Here is an 18,000-nt window from a genome sequence, read left to right as displayed (position 1 = left end):
CAGAAGGCCTGAGGCTGAGACCTTGCTGGTGAGGACCCTGGGATAAACCCTAAGAAAAACTCCCAAGATTTTCTCATGCAGTGGGCTCTCGTCTCATCTGTGAAAGATAGCACTTTGGAACTTTGGGGCTCACTACAGGGCTATTATTTGCTATGCTCTCATTGCTATCCTGCTGTTTAGTTAAGGTGCTTACTCAGCACTGCCATCTTGGATCCCCCTGATGTCTGTGATTTCCATTAACCACATATAAAATTGTAAATAGTATCCTTCTAAGGATGTATCATGTTACATGATTAGATAATCATGAGGTGTCAAATTCTATAACTTCACTTTAAATGCAAACTTTAATCATCTTAAAGATTGTGTAATGTTTGATAATTTTTTACAAATGACGTTTTAATACATTTTGTTGAGTTGCCTTTGAAAATCTCTTTGAAGTAGTTTAAAATAATTAAAGTATATTTATATTATTTAGGTAGGTTAGGGTTCAAATTTAAGAATGCTTAACTTTGTTAGCAGTAGTAATAGTAATGGTTATTATTTAATATTACATATTAGCAAATAGAATATAAATGGAATATGTGACTTATTGATCTGTTATACTGATGATATTTTTTTTTTGTCAAACTGTGATTTGGAGAAGAAATTTGTAAGGGATTGTTTTTTCCTAATATCACATAAGGTTACTTGTCAAAGTTAAAAGATAACTAAACATATGCTCATCAATTTTAAGGAAGTCTGTAAGAATTGTCTCCTTTGAAAATTGCTTATTAAAGTCTTATAGGAGTAAAGATAACCAGTGTAAAGTAATAACAGTAATGGATAAGAATAAATTACCTTGAACTTTTGCTTAGTGTTCATGATGCAATTTATAACTCTTACTTTAGTCGACACGAGGGCACAAAATAATCAGGAACAGAATCTATTACAAAAATGATTAAAAATTCCAAATTAGCTACAAGCTTCTCATTACCCTCTATTTAATACACATCTAACCTTTTCATGGAGTAATTAATTGTACTCTGGTTCTCCTCATAGCAGCACATGTAAGCATTCCAATCATTTAAATAAGCTATAGCCTAATTCTTATTTTTCTATAATTGATATTTTCTGACATGCTACATCTGATCTTAGGCTTTTGCCTCTTAATGGAAAGTGATAATATGCATGTGTTGCCAGAGTTAATTACTACTTCTCTTACATAACTAAACCTTTTCCTTAAAAATTGAAACTAAAGACTGTTAAAGCCAGGGGTCCCACTCAAACTAAGGCACCAGCCAAGCACAATACAGGCGGTAAACTTTAAACCCCTACCCAGATCTAGCCAATGATCAGAACAGTCTCCACACTTGAGTGGAGAGTGGGATATGACTTTCTCACATACTCTGGTGCCTCACATTTGACCATGTCCCCTGGAGGGGGAGACCTGGTGGCACTCAGAGGAAGGACAGCAGGTTGCCAAGAAGAGACTTGATACCCTATGAGCATATACAGGGGGAGGTAATCCCCCTCAGGAACAGTCATAGGGGAGGGGAATAATGGGAAAATGGGAGGGAGGGAAGAATGGGAGGATACAAGGGATGGGATAACCACTGAGATGTAACAGGAATAAATTAATAAAAAAAAAGAAAGAAAGAAAGAAAGAAAACGAAATTGAAACTAATAGGAAATTCAAAATATACACAGGAGACACCATTTCCTTTATATTTATATTCATCACTGGCTATATTGTTCTTTTCCTTGCTTTATTTTCTTCTCAAAATGTGGTGAACTATGGGTCACTATCTATAATATATACATGGTTGTTTTCTATTTCTATAATTGGTTTATAAAGACACTGATAGATCATCTTTTATTGTTTATAAAATTTACATATAGAATATTGCCCTGGGCCAAGCTGTAACTGACTTGAATGCATCTTCTCTGAAGACAATATTTAGTGACAGCAGAAAACACCATGTAAATATCTAAATGGGCGAGAGCATCCAAAAGCCTCATGTAGCTATACCACCTCTGAACCGCAACAACGACCACCTTTGCATGATGAGACTCATGGTAAAATAGTGGGAAGTACAGCTTGGTAGTAACCAACAATTCTCTCGTTGGACTTAAGACCTGCTCAAGAAAAAGGAAATTATGCCTGGTACTGGAAATTTAACCAACCAATTGGGGGTAAAAATGGCATGGATCTTAAATACAGTCTACAACTTCCACTTTACTAAATAATCTTTTACTAAATTCTCAACATTTTTCCATACACCCACAGAGAAATGTAGACTTCACAGCTCATCAAAAACACTTCTCTTTTAATAGATACAGAGCATTATAGAAAAACCACAACCAATTAAAATTCAGAGTTCTGAGCCAAGCCCTAGTGGATACATCTATGAAACATCTCCTATACTCAACGCTTAGAGATGATTGCAGAAGAGTAGGCAGAAGGTTTTAAAAGCTGGAAGAACAGGGGATTTTCTATGAGGTCACATCTCTTAGTTACATCTTGTAGCTAAGAATATGTCAGAAGCTACACTCATCAAGTGTAACTAACATGGCTGCTTAAGCAAGGACTGAAAAGTACTCCATGATTAGACATGATAATAGAGGAGGAAAGCTCATTATATGTCAACCCCAGACAAAGATGTACAGTCAATTAAGGAGGCTGAGAGTGGGAGAAATAATCTTCCACAGAGAAGACCCCTCAGATTGGTTAAAACACTAAACGGATAACCCTGAAAACTAATACATACAAGAAATTGAATACCCTATCCTATCTAATTATATTTTTTCTAGACATCCTTTTAAAACTCCTAAAGTTTGTGCTTAAAATCTCCTTGGGCTTTTTTTTTTTTTTTTTTTTTGAGGCTATTTATTTAAAATTACCTTTCCCTTCAGAGTCTTTTGAAACAGATGAGGTTGATTAGCAACCATGTTATTCCACTATCCCCATTAGTTACAAAGAAACTAACTCACCACACCAAGACTGAAGACAGAAGATGAAAATAAAAACAGGATGTCCCTGTGGCACATGCATGGGAAGTGAGATGGAGATACTGAGATCTGAATGTACTCTTGTTTATATTCCCATTGCTTAAAACATATGAATACTGGAATCTTCAAGAGAATTTCATACTTCGAACCTCGCAAATTTTGTTGGATTAGCAATGACAAAAAGTGACTGAAGAGAAGTTCTGTGCTGACATGGGACAAAGAAAAGCCCAACCCATTTTTCAAGAAATAAAAAAAATTAAATAATTGAGCACAGAAAAAAATAGAAAATATTTTAGAAACAGACAGTGTGTGGTAGAAGTTATTTCCTCAATATAAAGAGACTGATAAGATACCTCTTAGAACCCAAAGCTCTGGGCAATAGGTTTTTACCGAATTGGTCTACTATAACTACAATTGAAAAACAAACAAACAAAAAAAAAGAATTTGTGAAGAAACCAAAAATTCCTTCTCCATTTCCTGATGATGTAATCTGGGATAAATTTCTGCTTACTTCATCATTCTTTTACTTACCAGTGCAGCAACTGGTTTCTTTCACATGTGTAATCATTGCAAAATACCTGAGGCTGGTTAACTTTATGAATAGAAGGGATTTATTTTGAGAACAGTTGCAGTCATATATTGAGATCTCTTCACTGATCAAGGCCATTTTTCTAGGTTGAATTCTAAGGAAACCAAGAACACCACATTATGAGACAGGAAGAATGTGAACATGTCCCCATGATCAGGTCTGTCTCTGATGATGTAGGTTCAAAAAGGCTATCTCTGCTTCAATGGTCCCACACATACTAAGTGGACTTGGTGGGTTTAAAAAGAAGAATTTAGTATAGAGTAAAGGATAGTAGAGGCATAGAATGGGAGTTGGAGGGAGGGAATAGGATGGATTTTATCAAAGGCTTTGTATGTATGTATGACATTCTCAAAATTTTGAAATATTTATCAGCTGAAGACTTTTGTCAGGAGCTGCAGAGGTACACAGTATTAGTTGTGAAGATCTTGGTGTATTCAAGTACAGCAGGAAGAATTAAGGATGATGAAATGTGGAAGGTGAGAAAGTTGCCTGGAAGCAAAGTGTTATTGTAAGAATATAGACAAAATCTCAGAGAATGTTACAAGTAGGAAAGGTTTGCTACTCTAATAGAAAACATGTTGTATTACTTGATGAGTGGTGGGGATTAAAGAGAAAGAGAGAAAAACTGTAATCAGAATTATAGGACAGAAATTTAACCATTTTTTCAATGTTAACTTTTCAAACTATTTTAAATATTCTATTAGTGCATTGATTGCTTCATTTAATGTATTTTCACCAGACTCAAAAGCTCTTCAAGATTTATCCTCTCCTCTCAGCCCACTTTTTAAGTGTGCAGCAACAACTTGCATCATGCTATTGATCTTGTATATATGATTTTCCACTGGAGAACGTCCTACTTACCAGGGGCTACACTCTTAGAAATACCCACCTCTCCTCCTCCTAGAGCAACTTACTAATAACTCCATGCGCATTTCATCTGTTAATGCTGGGATTCTGTCTGCATGGGTCTTGAATAAATTATATGCACGCTGCTATTAATTCTAAGAACTAAAGTAATGATTGGTCTGGCCAGAAAAGCTCACAGGTGCAATAGTGACAGAGACATCATAGAAGTAGCCAACTGTTTTCTGGTTGAATGTAGGACACACTCCACAAGATGAGATCCATACCCGGCACCATTTACTTGGCTAAGTACCTATGTCTAAACAGGCCATAGTCCCTAGAAGAGAACGTACTAATTTCATGCTGTGTAGGTGGGCACAATATTAAACTGAGTCCAGGTGAGTATTCTTATACCTATGGATTACTGCATTTCTCAACCCTAATCTGAGAAACGTTTACATTTAGTAAATGGTAATCAACCCAGTGACCCACAACTGGCAAAGGTAAAAATAATAGAATTTTTTCCACCCCCAAAGGGATAGGAAAACTTGGCTAAGGGTGAACCTCAACTTCACTTCCTGGACACACTCTCCAATATCTATGGGATTCCAATAAACCTCATTCAGTCAACAACAACAAAGAGGGCAGTAATGGATGAATGAGCCATAGAAAATGGCTGGGGCAACCTCGCATATCTAACTGACTAGTATTCAAAATGTTTATCTATACTGATCCCACAAAAGAGGCAAACTTATTATTTCTAATGAAATACATATTATATATCATTTCCCCCTGGACAAGTGTTATAAGTACAGAGATAGTAGGTATTATCAATCTGAAATTATTTTATGGTGAAGCCAAGCATTCTGGGGATAAAGCTTGACAAACTTCCAGTGCCTTTGTGTCTTGGATTAACCCTTCACTGTCCTTGGTGGATATTTCTTTTTTTTTTTTTTTTAATTTATTCTTGTTACATCTCGATGGTTATCCCATCCCTTGTATCCTTCCATTCTTCCCTCCCTCCCATTTTCCCCTTATTACCCTCCCCTATGACTGTTCCTGAGGGAGATTTCCTCCCCCTGTATATGCTCATAGGGTATCAAGTCTCTTCTTGGTAGCCTGCTGTCCTTCCTCTGAGTGCTACCAGGTCTCCCCCAAAACCACATGATCATCTCTTTAAATGCAGAGAAAGCATTTGATAAAATCCAACATCCTTTCATGTTTAAAGTTTTAGAGAGATCAAGGATACAAAGCACTTTCCTCAACATAATAAAGGCTATATACAGCAAGCCAATAGCCAAAATCAAAGTAAATTGTGAGATACTCAAGGAAATTCCTCTAAAATTGGGAACAAGGGAAGGCTGCCCACTCTCTCCATATCTCTTCAGGATATTTCTTACCGCTAAAGGTCTTTCTTCAAAGGGTAGAGTTGGAATAACATAACAAAAGCAAGTGTTAAGAAGAATGAAACTTATGGGCATTCCCTTGGAAAAAAACAGCTCTGCAGAAAATTGAGTCTTTCATAGAACCTAATATTTGGGCTATTCTTAAGTTATATTAATAAGCATGAGACAGGGTATCTGAGAAATATTATTACAGAAAAAACAGGGAAATTTTAGAGCCTGACACGCTATAATTGAAACATTCGGTTTTAATGTCCAGTCTCAGAAACAAGGAACTAGTATGGACAGGAAGCAATTTTGATCATTCAATTAATGGCAAACTTTGGTACCTTCCTGACAGCCAAGCTAGCAGTTTTAGGAATCCTGCTGTTCTTCTGTTCTTTATAGAATCATAGTGAAGATAGGAATTGTATCGAAACAAGGGGTCATGACAGAGACACAGAGGAATTACCTGCTTTCCTGAATAGACTTGTCAGATCAGGACTTTCCTGATATTGTAGGGGGAAAAAAAAGAATAGACCAACTTAGCTAAAGCAATGGACTGAACAATGTTTTAAGAATCAAAGAAAGGCAGCTGGCAGCTGTACAGGGAAGGTGGATGAAGTCATTTTGACATATGATAATCTCCAGTTTGCCAAATTTGAATATTTCCCTGAGACCTCAGAGCCTGTGTGGATTCTGGGCAGAAAATATAGCACTTTCACAGAGAAGGATGAAATTTTTTCTGATGTGGCATCCAGACATTGGTTTGCATCCAGAAGAAACTGGTCCTACCTCACACATCGGCTGGGACTCCATGCTTCACTGTGGAAGACAATCTTTGCCCAGCTTCTGGTATGTTGGCACTTAAGTCGAGATTGGAGATGGACTCAGAAGAAGAGACATCCTGACAGCTACTTTGATATCCTCAATGCTATCCTCCACAGTAAGGACAGCTACTACTCCATCCACTAGATAGCACAAATGAGAGTTGGCAAGGGCAACCCTATGGTCTAGTGGTACTGGCGAACACTGTTGCCCAGGTCGTCAAGAACCTTGCTGTATCTGATACTTGGAGTTCCTTGGCTATTCACATAGCAATGAAAAATACTGTGGTGATGGAGGAAATCAGAATGTTGTGCAGGGCCAACCTTCTCTGTGTTGGGGCTGCTGCACATGCTACAGAGCCAGAGAGACATTGTAATGGGTTTTTGATTGACACTAAAGTCACTAACAGGCCATCGGTCTGGAGACCCCTAGTGCTTCTCATCCTTCTTCACCTGTGACTTACAGGCATCAATGATGCCTGTGTGGAGGAGCTGAAGTACTGATTCATGATGCCCCAGTCCGTGGTAGTGTCAGAAGGAAGCCCAACAGTGCCTACTACTTTACTGGCTATCTTGGTGAGGAGCTAATCTATCTGGAATACATAGCCTGCAGTGGACCTGACTAACAGCTGTTATATCGCTGACGAGACCTTCCACTGCCAACGACCCACACACACCTCACAGTATGCAGGATGAGCATTGAGGAGCTTGACTCATCCATTGCTGTGAGATTTTTCTGTAAGACTGAGGAAGAATTTAGCAACTAGTGTCATCAAGCTATCCCTGCTTGGAGGTGACCCGCAAATGTTTGGCCTATTGGAACAGCAGCATTTCCATCTGGCCTGCCAGAATGTCTTGAACCTGTGCCTAGATTCTTCTGATATAGAGAGACTGGAGATGTTCGGTGACTCTGAAGATGAAGACTTTGAACTCTTAGCCTTCTGAAAAACCCAGGGTTGGGTGATGGCCTCCATGGCCTTCATACATTAGGGTGTTTTAAGAATCCAGATGTACCTTGGGCACTCATTGTCACGATGTACCATCCACCCAGCCCACCTCTGCCAAATGCTGTTTGCCTGTGCCAGATCAGTGAAGACGGGGCCTGTTCTACTCATGGATCAAGGACTACCATGCCTGGGGCCCTTACTGCTTGGAGGCAGACTACCTAACACCAAACACACAATGAGCCTGTCTACATGAGGCTGCCTATCAGAAGGCCTAGTAAAGAAGAACAAGTCAGGAGTGTCCAGAGTTCTTTACTTGACATTGGCAGCCTGGGTCAGCCTATCAGATTTGGTTCTGCCTTCTCCTAGGAATTGGGGCCTGTGGTTTATTTGGAATTGAGAGCCTTTTTGAAGTTGTATTTAAAAAAAGAATCAAAGAAAAGAATTGGTAGTCTTATATCAAATATAAAAGAAACATATAGGAAGGAAAGGAAGAATTTAAAAAAGGGTTAGAGATACTGTGATTTCTATAGAAATAGAAAGGTAAGTTTGATATAACAGATAGTAGGAAATAATTTCTGATTCTTTCAATTCTGTGTCAAATTAAAACAGGACCAAACTCAAATAGAGTCATCCTGTCTACCATTTCTGTAAACGTAAGGCTTTACAACTCCAATCTTAAGGAAAAGGCATTGAGTTAAAAGAAAACTGATTTTATCATAATGTTACCTTTTAGTTCTTATGAAATTTGCTGTTTGCTCACTTTGTTTCCCTTGTTACTATATACTTATATAACCAAGGAACCCTTAAAGCTATATAATCAGTAAATAAAGTTTCTAAGAAAAAGATTTTGTGTATAAATAAACCTTGCAGGAGACACAGGTCATCAGAGCAGGTCAAGCCATAGTGAGATGTGCTTCCTCTCCATCCAGTTCTCATAAAACTAAACTAAACTAAATAGCATCCCATGTCTGATTCCTCCCTTGCCACTCTGGATCCACCCTTCTTCCAGCCCTAACCCTCATCCTGAGGCAGGCTTCTGACAACTGATACTTGAACAGGGACTAGAAGACAGGGTAAGTTTCCCCTTGGCTGTTTTGGTACAAGACCCAAATTTGTTTTGGTGTTGCAGAACCCCCTTATATAAGATAAGGCTGAGCTAGAGAGTGAGAAGTAGGGAAAAGTAAAAATGGGATAATCAAATTCTTCTGAGAGACAAGTGTATATAAAAATTCTTAAGAAGTCTCTGAAGGAAAAAAAAAAAGCATTACATTCCAGGAAACCAGTTTGTCATAATATTTACAGTCTGTACAAAAGACTAGCCACTGGTTTCCAGACTATGGAACTTTAGACTTAGACACCTGGAAAGGTGTTGGCTCAGGACCTTTAGGCATTTCTGGCATGGCTCCTGAAGCAGCTTTATCTGGAGATTCTATTTGAGGTGTTTTCCCATTATTACAAACTACTGTGACTTAACTTGCCAGTTTTGGCTTGTCAGTTGCTTCTAAAAAAATACAGGTGAAACCAGCTCTCTACTGTTTAAGGAGACCTATTTAATTACATTAAGTGAATTTCAAAAAAATTGGGGGGGATTAATTGAGTTCATTCTTATCTTAAATTAACCACTGAGGATCTTAAGCCTCTGCTTCATATCTTTAAATGTGATTCCAACCCTTGGTCTCCATATTTCTTAACATGATGAAGCTACAAATGTACTAACAATTGTGCAGCAGGCTATTACAAACAACACCTACAAAGGATTATTTAGACTACATCCATATTTATGATATATTTATGATTTATAGCACTCTATTCTTCAGGAAAGTGAAATAGGAAAAAATACCTGAGTCAGTGTATAGCAGCTCCCAAGCCTTGAACAATGTATAATGGTCGAAGTATAAGATGTAAGTTAGCCTAGTTCAAAAGTTTGGAAGCTCTTCTCGGCTGCAGGATGACTTATACTATTCATTTCTCTTCTCTTTGTTTTTTAGTTAAAAGGCCGCCCTGCAACTTAATGTGAGGCAGACTGATTATTATTGGCAAATTCTTATATTAATTTTATATCATCTATATATATATATATATATATATATATATTACCAAAGGTTTTTTATAGGCAAACTAACTTTGTTGTGAGGTTTTTATTTTCCAGTGGCATGAGATTACATATCCTGCAACATTGGGCAATGTTCTGTAGACTACCCATAGGAGGAAGCCTGTAATATTACCTGCTACCAAATCTATTGTTTCTGAGTTTGCATAGGGGCAGGTGTTGCAAGAGAATTCTGAAGGTATCCACCTTTTTGTACTTTTCACAATCTTCATCGCAAGGAAGACTCCAGGGTAGGGCCAGATAAGGTTACTTCTTTGAGAGCAGAAATAATTTTCAGGGGAAAAGACATAAATGAATTATAATGTAAAAAATCCTCCACAAATGTAATATGTAGAGATTAGAAACCCAAAGTGAAAGATAGCACACTGGCAAAAATAGCATTTGGCTCAGCTTTAGTGGACTGTGCCAAACAGCTGTGCTGGCTTCATGGCTCTCACTTTTTTCCGCTAGTCATAGTTGCTCCAATTTCTATTATAACGTGTTTTCTATATAAACAGGGATACATTCTGTTTTCCATATACTGGCTTCCCCCTCTCTTGCCAGGAACCCTCGTCTTCATTCCTTTTTAACACTTCAGAAGTTGTTCCTTTTGAAGTTTTTCACATCGATGCCCACGTGTTCCCTGACATGAGCCTTCTACATTGTGCAATTTTCAAGTTTTTTTTTATCACTAATTGAAATTCTATAGCAAGTTTAAATAAACACAAAATGTATTCCAAATATTGAAAATACTTGAGAAGTTTGTTATGACTGGTGACTCTTAACTCTTTTGTTTTTTTAAGCTCTTTTTTTTTTTATTATTAATTTATTCTTGTTACATCTCAATGTTTATCCCTTCCCTTGTATCCTCCCATTCCTCCCCCCCCCATTTTCCCATTATTCCCCTCCCCTATGACTGTTCCTGAGGGGGATTACGTCCCCCTATATATTCTCATAGGGTATCAAGTCTCTTCTTGGCTACTTGCTGTCCTTCCTCTGAGTGCCACCAGGTCTCCCCCTCCAGGGGACATGGTCAAATGTGAGGCACCAGAGTACGTGAGAAAGTCGTATCACACTCTCCACTCAACTGTGGAGAATATTCTGACCATTGGCTAGATCTGGGAAGGGGTTTAAAGTTTACCTCCTGTATTGTCCTTGGCTGGTGCCTTAGTTTGAGCGGGACCCCTGGGCCCAAATCTGCCTATCATATTGTTCTACTTGTAGATTTCTAGGACCCTCTGGATCCTTTTATTTTGCTGTTCTCCCATGCGTCTCTCATTTAGAGTCCCAATAGGACGCCTTCCCCTCTGTCCCAGTTTCCTGGTAAGTGAAGGCTTTCGTGGGACATGCCCCTTGGGCTAGTATGCAGATATAAGTGAGTATATACCATTTGATTCTTTCTGCTTCTGGGTTAACTCACTCATTATGATCATTTCTAGCTCAATCCATTTATCCACAAATTTCGGGAATTCCTTGTTTTTAATAGCTGAGTAGTATTCCATAGTGTATATGTACCACAGTTTCTTTATCCACTCTTCTACTGAGGGACACGTAGGCTGTTTCCATGTTCTGGCTATTATGAATAAGGCTGCTATGAACATGGTTGAGCAAATTTTCTTGTTGTGTGCTGGAGCATCTTCTGGGTATATTCCAAGGAGTGGAATAGCTGGGTCTTGAGGAAGCCCTATTCCCATTTTTCTGAGATAGCACCAGATAGATTTCCAAAGTGGCTGTACTAGTTTGCATTCCCACCAGCAATGAAGGAGTGTTCCTTTCTCCCCACATCTTCGCCAGCATGTGGTGTCGCTTGAGTTTTTGATCTTAGCCATTCTGATGGGCATAAGATGGAATCTCAGAGTTGTTTTGATTTGCATTTCCCTGATGACTAAGGAGGTTGAGCATTTCTTTAAGTGTTTCTCAGCCATTTGATACTCCTCTGTTGAGAATTCTCTGTTTAGTTCCAAGCCCCATTTCTCAATTGGGTTATTCGGTTTGTAAATGGTGAGATACTCAAGGAGACTCTTAACTCTTAATACCTAATTTTATACTTATGTCAAAGACTGACGCGATACACATAGAATATGTGGCACAATCCTTGATGCAATTGAGTTAGTAATTGTGTGTTATGACTGATGATTCTAAACTCTCAAGGCCTAACTGTTGGTTTTCTCATAACACTGAGTCTGCTTCGCCTGTGGTATCTGATATTCTTTCCTATCTCTGGGACAATCATGCATGGACTTTAGTAGAATGATCAGTGACTGGGCTACTTTTACTGAGATCCTGAGAATCTTATTTATATCTTTATATTCTTATTTGTAAACAATGGGCAACTCCCATCATTATAATACTACCATGGTGTAGCCTGGCAGGTGGTTTTAGCAGCCTGAGGCTAGGGACATAAGTAAGGCTAGATTAGTAATAAAAAGAACAATAAATGCTCAGGATGGAGCTCTTGCCTCTAAATGTCCTCTCATTGATGGCAGCTATGTCTCTGCCTGTGCATACATAGCATTGGAGTAAATCAGTATGCAGCTGAAGCTGTTTACTCAGACAGGCAACTTCTCTTGTGGGTATATCATTCTAATACTGAAAGTATTATGGATCAGGAAGAGAAACAGAAAACATCTCTTGCACAGTAATCTGAACCAATTCATTTCTTCTTATCAGTAATTCTAGAATGAAGATAAATTTCTGTGTGTTGAGCATCAATAGCAAACCAATTTCAAGTATGATTTTAAAAGAAGGTTTTGAGGGCAATTGCTCAGGTGTTTACCACAACATTTGGTCTTGTTAATTTATTACAACACATTGTTAAGCTAGGGACTTTTCATTACATGGTAAAATGGATGTCTTTCTTGTTTGAGAAAGTATAAGGCAGATTTTTATAATCTGCTAAGCATTTCATTTTAAATTCTTATTCATTTAAATTCTTATTACTTCATTTTCTTCAACTTTTTGAAAAATGGAATATATTTTTTTCTTCTCCATAACTTGAATAAAAAATGACTTTGCACTAAAGGGATATGATAGATTGTTATGTGGATTCAAACAGACTTGTTCATTTAATGACACAATTTAGTCATCATGAATAGGAAAGTGGCACAGATATTTTGAAAGAAGTAAATTAGGGGCATGAACTTATAAAGGTAATCTAAGCTCAGTTAAAAGATGATAATTTGAAAAGTATTTCCTTTCAGCCATCCAAGACAGTTTTTCTCTACAAGGGATGGAGAAATAAAATCCACAACATCCTTGAGCACTGTGAATCACAGATCTTAGGGGCCTCAGAGTCACATATGTGTCTAAATCTAACATTAAAAATGTATCCCAGGGCTGGAGAGAAGGCTTAGTGGTTAAGAGATCAGTGTTTTCTTACCACAGCATTTGCACCATGTAGCTCCAGGGGAATCTGATGCTCTCCTCTTACTGTTCTCACAAACATACATCCACACACAGACCATACACATACCCATAATTTAAAATAATACACATAACATATTTTCAAAAATGTCTTCATAGGCTGAGAATTTAGCACACTGTGTATCTTTCTGACCAAGCTTTTGCAAAGTCCCAGGTTTGGTCCCCAGTACTGCATGCATTGGACACCAGGACAATAGGGAGGTGGAGGTAGAGAGAACAGTTTAAAGTCATTTTCTTCTATTCAGTATGAACAAATTTTTCATTCATGGGACTAAGGAAATCAGTAAATTGGTCTGTTTTATTGTTTCATTGATATGTGATTCTCATAAATATCCTTGTTCATCAGGCCACATGTTTTCAACACAACATAAAACTTAGATCAAGTACAGATAAAACACTTGATTATAAGCTACATTTAAAACACAAATTGGACAAAGTTAGCTAACACATCCATCTTTTCCACGAAGACTGAGTGTTCAAACTGTCACTGCCAATATACAGCTTAATTAGAGGAGATACACAGTGTGATCATTTGCAGAGAACAAATAACATACTGTGAAGAAATGGCAGTAACTTCACTGGGACACAGAATACGCTTTGTCTGTTCACACACTAATACTGACAAAGCTTTTTCCTCTGAGTTCACCATCCTTCTGCTACTAACTGCTAAGTAAAAAAATTATTCATAGAGAAAACTGACTGTCTAATCATACCATCCAAATTGAGTAAAAAGCCACAACTTGTAGCCAAGATAAGATAACACAGACTGAGAGAGGAAAAAAAAAAACCTTGTCTCATGAAAATTACTGATTTCTCAACCATAAACTAAATATCATCACATTCAAATTTAAATATTTTCCAGTTTCTGAGTTATCAAACATGTGCTTGAACAGGTACAGAGTTGCTGACCAGCCTGCCACCCTTCCTCAAGCGATGAGACATGCATGCAAGTACATCTATATACTTTCTCTTATTGCTGTTCCTTACTTTGAAATAGAAACTATAATATTTAACACAGTACTGGTACAGTAAGAAAATCCCAATGCCTCCATTTAAGTCTGTGGTGTCAATCATAAGACTAAATAAAATATAGTTAGTTTATCATGTAAAAAAAATACTTGAACATTTAAGTGGTTAGAGATATCAATAAGTAAGTTGGATATCAATGTCTTCATAAAAGGCTTGGTACATACACGTGTTCAATTAAAAAATCTGAAGTAAATTACAATATCATATTTCAAATAATTGCACCAATATCTTTCAAAATTCCATTTAAAGTAATATGTAAAAAATACTCTTCTCTTACAAAACGCTCCTTAGACTGCCACAGAGTATGATTACTTTGTGGGTCTTAATAGTAGGAGACAGGAGACAACTCAGCAGAGCTTATTGCTAAGAATGTACATTGGAGGGTCGAAAGCAGGAAATAGGAGGGTATAAACTCCAGATTAAGAGTCTAAGCTGCCTGGTATGCACAGACATTTGTGAACCACCAATCTAGGTTATTTTTCCTAGCAAGGAAAGGATGTTCTGCTAAAAACAATACACAAACAAGTTTCCTTTCTCCAATTGACTTGCTAATGGGCCATGCACCTATCTGGGCTGTGGCACAAAATTTGAATTCAGGTATTATGATGCTTTTATTCAAACAATGAAGAAAAGTCTAATATTAATATAACCCAGATATTTTTACTTCAACTGATTGACATAGTGCATTAATTCTTTTCAAGTTGATTCTTATACTCAGAATCTCATGTTTGTGTGTTCAAAAGTACAGTAATATGATTAATCTTAAAATAAAAATATTTTCAATAATAACCTAAACCTTATCAAGGAATGAAAGATTTTCATAGGCAAAAGATCAGGTCTCCCTCAGTCTTCTTGAACTATTTTCTGCCTGGGATGTGCCAACATAGCCACACACTTCCTCCCCTCATGGGCAACAGATGGCAGGAGTGCCCTGTCCCTGGATCAGTACTGCCTATAAGTCATCTTTTCTGGATTCTTCACAACTGAAGATGTTTATAAGGAAATAGAGGAGGTTGTCATGTTATCTGCATTGGAAATGGAGGGGAAAGAGCCTTATCCACTCCTGTAATATGAAATTAAATAAAAATCCAACATAAAAATTAGTAATTGCACTACTTAATCACATGGGCACTGACTTGCTTAGAATAAACAATTCAATAATAAAGAATTGTGTCATATATGCAAGAGGCTTCTTTAGAAATTGGCATTAAAGCATGATGTTGGCAGAAGCACCTCACCTGTCACTCAACTTCAAGAATTGGACAAAACAGGAAAATCAAGACTAAAAATATATTGTTCCAAGATTCTTTGCCTCTTTCTTTCTTTGTTTTTTGAGACAAGATTTCTCTCTGTAGCTATAAGACCTGTCTTCCTTATTAGAGTGGTGGTCAAGTCTCCAACAGAAACAGGAGTGCATCTGCATCTCTCGTGCTCTGTCTGTGCCTGCCTTGTTAATGTTGGTGCTGTCTTATTTGGTATGTGCACAGTGAGAGCCATCATGCTTCCTTGCATTATTGACTCATTTATCATGCACTGCTGACTTCTGTTCCTATAACATTCAGACAGTACATTTCTCAAGCTAATGCTATCACTATGTTATAGCTGTTAAGTGAGTGTCCTTTGATGTGAAAAGGCAGCATGAGCACTATAACAGGGAAAATCTTTCTATGACATTGCCCTCCCTTGTATAAAGTAACCACATTTCGCTGTAGAGACAGCCTTTCATTTTCACTAATAGCTTTTTATTGTGGATGTGTCAAACTTCCCTGTTTACAGTGAGCTATCAAAGAGCAAGGTTATTCCTAGCACATCAGACACTCCAGGTATGTGATTTGTGAGATGTACTCATAGAAAACCTACTGGAATTGATGGTCAATACCCACAAGGTATGGCACCAACTACTTAAATTCAAGCCCTGTTTTGCCGCATTTTTGATATTAACAATTTCCCAACATCCTGTTTCTTAGTCTATGGTAATGATAATTTCACCCTTGTAGAACTTCTGTTTCTAGAATACATCAAGTGTGTGATAAGTTCATTCCCAGCTTATTCTACACCTCCAGCTATGATGCCTCCATCTCTATCACAAAGCATTAAGTCTAATCAATGGTCATATTTGCCATGTTAGAGAAATACAAAGTGCAATCTGGGGTTAAGTTAAGAAATGCTTTTATCCTCCTTTCAATATTATAGCGTTAGCAAGAACTCAAAGTCATTGTTTCTGTTAAGCACAGATGTAAAGTGAAAATAAGAATCAGGGTCTGTGTTAGCTAGTTTCTGTTGGTATGATAAAATACCATGGACAACATTAACTTATGAAAGAAGGGTTTCTCCTGGCATATGGCTCCAGAAGAAGAGTCCATCATAGTGGGGAAGCCATGATAGCAAGCAGTAGGTACAGGGACAGGAGTAGGAAGCAAAAAGCTCACATCTTCAAAGGCAACCGCAAAGTAGAGAGAACAACCAGGAAGCAACACAAATCTTTCTACTCTTAAAGCTTGCAAATGTGACATAATCTTTTTGTTTTCCACTCAAGTAATCAGAGCAACCTAAAGCTTCCCAAAGATCACCAATAACTATGCTGTTAAAATATCTGAACCTATGGGGGAATGTTCTCATTCATAACACTACAGGGTTTCTACTATAAGGGACATAGGAAGCCATTGAAGGAAATTTCTAAAAGAAAACACAACAATGTGTAGAAGCTCATGACAGGAAGATGAACCAACACCAAGCACTGCAGCCACCGATGATCTTTAAGCCAAATTGTGAGGCTCAGCTTGGTAGAAATGCTCCATTCTGACAGAGGCAACATCAGAGTGAAAATAACGAAGTCACTTTGGTACTAACGCGGCCTGGCACTTTACCATGAGGAAGGAGAAGCATTCGGATGCACTGATCTGTCTGGATGCGAAAAGCCATGAAACCTGCAACTTTACAAGCCATGAAGCCACGAAGCTCTTATAAAAATTTTAAAAAGTCTTATTGTGTTTTTTGAAAAGTTGAAATTATGAACGTTTCTAATAGAAAATAATGCAAATACTTCATTATAACTAATCTCATGAAAGACATCCCTGTACCTTTTTCTTACGTTCTATTCACTGTATACTCACTGATTGCCAATAACCGATTAGTAATTTCATAATAAGCTTACATAAAGATTACGGAAACTATCCAGTCATCCCTCTAATGTATTTGTATGGAATATACTTGCACTGTAATAGTTTATAAGTTTTGTTTTAGTCTACATATTCTCACTGATATCCCCAAAGTTCACAAATGCATCTTTAGTATAGTCCTGTAATCAGGTCATAATGTCATTTTTGCCAAGGAGAAGTTAAAGAGAATTCCACTCAAGTCTCTTCATCTGCCCTGACCATCCTGCTCTGCCTACTGCACCTCTCCCTCATCTCTAGATAATCTGTTTTGGGATGGAATATACAATAACCACAAATCAGTTCAGTCCATGGTTATTGAGCTACAAATACACCTTTCCCAAGTTCATTGTATTTATTCAAAGGAAGGTCCCCAAATATATGATCCATATAGCATAGGATACCACTGTGTGTCCTGAGGTATGGGAAGCTCATAAGCTCTCTACTCATGCTTATAACTCCTATGTATCCTGGGTAGAGTCTGTCACTCTAACTAGAGTTGCTGCTGTCTCTCCTGTAGTATGTATGTTCAGCTGTAGAATCAACTACAGCTATAAAGGTACTTGAAAGATCATTAACTGCATTCTGGTGCTACAGCTTAGACAATAGAACAGTAGAATCTAACTATGGTGCAGAAGTATGAGTTATGAGTTCCAGTTTACAAAGCCAACTTGTTAACATAATATAAATTCATAATAGTAAAAATATATTAATTCTTAGAAAATTAG

The 18,000-nt window shown here is 37.5% G+C and overlaps 1 pseudogene; it reads left to right on the top strand.

Annotated features, from left to right (window-relative positions):
- Positions 1-1,971: 1,971 nt before the first annotated feature.
- On the top strand, positions 1,972-7,574 carry LOC127192437 (cysteine protease ATG4B-like; annotated as a pseudogene).
- The last annotated feature ends 10,426 nt before the right edge of the window (positions 7,575-18,000 follow it).

The sequence above is a fragment of the Acomys russatus genome, chromosome 7 (assembly GCF_903995435.1).
Source record: "Acomys russatus chromosome 7, mAcoRus1.1, whole genome shotgun sequence".
NCBI lineage: Eukaryota > Metazoa > Chordata > Mammalia > Rodentia > Muridae > Acomys > Acomys russatus.
Note: the sequence above shows the minus strand (reverse complement) of the source record. Positions and strands in the feature narration are given on the sequence as shown.